Here is a 2,470-nt window from a genome sequence, read left to right as displayed (position 1 = left end):
TTCTCTGTGCTGCTCTGGGGGATGGTCCCAGCCTTAGTCCAAGCACTTTGGCACCTACCCTGGCATCCATCATCCCCCATCTTTGCTCCCTTATTTGCTATCTGATCTCTCTTCTATCTCAAAAGAAACAACAAATGATCAAGGTAAATGAATAAAGAAATTTAAGCAGCACAGAAGGCACTAACAAAAAAATAAGGCCTCAGGATTCAATGGGATACTAATTGACATATTTCAACTAAAAGATGCAGCCCTGAACTTGCTCACCTGGCAATTCCAGGAAATTTGGAGGGACAGCTGCATGGCAGACTGACTAGAAAAGCCAATATTTGTTCCCATTTCCAACTAAAGTGATCCAATTGCTGTCAGTAAATTATAAAAGCTCTAAGAAATGGAATTGTCAAAAGTGATGTGTTTGATACGCTTGCTACAAAGACAAAAAAGATAGAGTAGCTTCAAAAACTTTATGTATTTGGTTCCTTGGTTTGGAATTTTAGGATGTTTCATGAGACATTGTCGTTAATTGGCCTAAACATGTGTTTAGGACGTATGTCTGTCCCACCTCCTAAGCTAAATTTATTCCTGGAATGTTAAAAATAAGCTGGAGCAACAGAGAAGGAGATTGAGGAAAAGAAGGAAGAAATGAAATGTGTACTTATTTGCCTCCATGAACTACGCCTCCTTTGCCATGAGAACAGAAAAACTAGATTGTGTCCAGCTACCATTTATGAACATTTTCATTAAAGAATCCACAGAAAAAGACAGGTCTTTGCAGATTTTGTTGCAATACTTTGCTTTGTCTTCCCAAGTAGCCTTTTGAAATCTTCTGTTCATCTCTCTTACACCAACATTTACTTTACCATTTCTTGCTTTCACTTTGGCTTCTCTATGTTCTAGTGCAAGAGTCAGAGTCTCTACTGATAGCCATTTTGGTCCTGTTTCTTTTCTGTCTTTTTCACTGTGTCTAATTGCATTCAGGAACAGCTTCCTCCTTTGTCATGAGATCTACAGAAGCAGACTGTGCATGATGTCATGGGAAATGTGACAGACTGAGGACAGCAACGGTGAAAAGCAGAGTAATCAGAAGGCTCTGCTTGTGAGTGTCTTACTGGACTCTGCACAGAGCTGCTGGCTGTGACCTGAGACACTGTGTAGCCTGGCACTGCTTCTGTGGTGTCAGCTCTCTTTCTGTGTAAGTAATCTCAAACTATGGCTCTCAAAATGCACTGGGCATTTGTAAAAGAAAAAACAAGAACTATATGGTCCTATCAATTGATGCAGGAAAGGTCTTTGACAAAATCCATCACCCCTTCAAAGAGATGGTAAATCTGACACTACATACAGAAAATATGATAGTATACACAGAAACTCCAAAAACTCAACAAAGAAATTGTTAGACCTACTTACTAATCTAGCAGAGTGAAAGAATATAAGATCAGTATACAAAACTCAGTGGGAGGGAGCTCTGGTGGCTGAGTGGCAAGAAGCTGTACTGTAATACTGAAAGCTCCGTTCAAATCCACCAGATGCTTCTCTGGAGAAGGAGAGGCAACTTCCTTCTGTGCCAGTCGGATCCAATTCGACAGTACACAACAAGAAAATAAATAAATGAAAACATTTTTTTTAAAAATCAGTGGGATTTCTTTCTTTAAAAAAAAATCAGTGGGATTTCTCTACAGTAACAAAGAAGGCTCAGAAAAGGAAACTAAGAAATCATCATTATTTACAATAGCCAACGAGAAGATGAAATGCATAGGAGTAAATCTACTCAGAGATACAAGAGACCTTTATAAGGAAAACTAAAAAAACAAAAAACCAAAAAAACAAAAGCCACTACTACAATAACAATAAGAGACCTACTTAAATGGGAAAATATTTCCTGTTCGTGAAGACTCAACATTGTGAAAATGACAGTCCTACCAAGCAATCTGCAGTTTCAATGCAATCCCAATACAGATACCAAACTCATTCTTCAAAGACATGGGAAAAGCAATTGGCAGATGCAGATGTAGGATACTGTAATGTGCTTCATTTTCATGACAGACAGATTTGGGCACCGCAGCTTTGGTAGTCTACTGGCAAGAAGCGGTGCTTCAATCCTGAAGGCAGGTGGTTCGAGATCATCAGCTGTTCTGCAAGAAGAAAGGCGATCTCTCCTGTGTGATTAACTGCCTTTGAAAACCCACCAGAGGGTCAGCTATGGGTTGGTTCCAACTCTACAGTACATAACAATGACAATGTTCTGGGTACCCCACAAACAGATTTGGGCTCAACACTGCCATGTTTGAGAAAGTCAATACTGTTTTGCTGAATCAAATTTATGTAAGGCTAGTTGTAACTTCACAGGTGCATAGGGTAATAAGACTTTGCAGAATGTCTACTTTGTCTTCAGCATTAGGAGGCCTTGGTAGGAAATTTGCTGTGGGTTCAGCAGCTTGGAGTGGTGCTCAGGGTTCAATGATTCAGGGGCATG

This window comes from Elephantulus edwardii, unplaced genomic scaffold, assembly GCF_000299155.1.
Source record: "Elephantulus edwardii isolate Elephantulus edwardi_28Jun2011 unplaced genomic scaffold, EleEdw1.0 scaffold00007, whole genome shotgun sequence".
Lineage (NCBI taxonomy): Eukaryota > Metazoa > Chordata > Mammalia > Macroscelidea > Macroscelididae > Elephantulus > Elephantulus edwardii.
Note: the sequence above shows the minus strand (reverse complement) of the source record.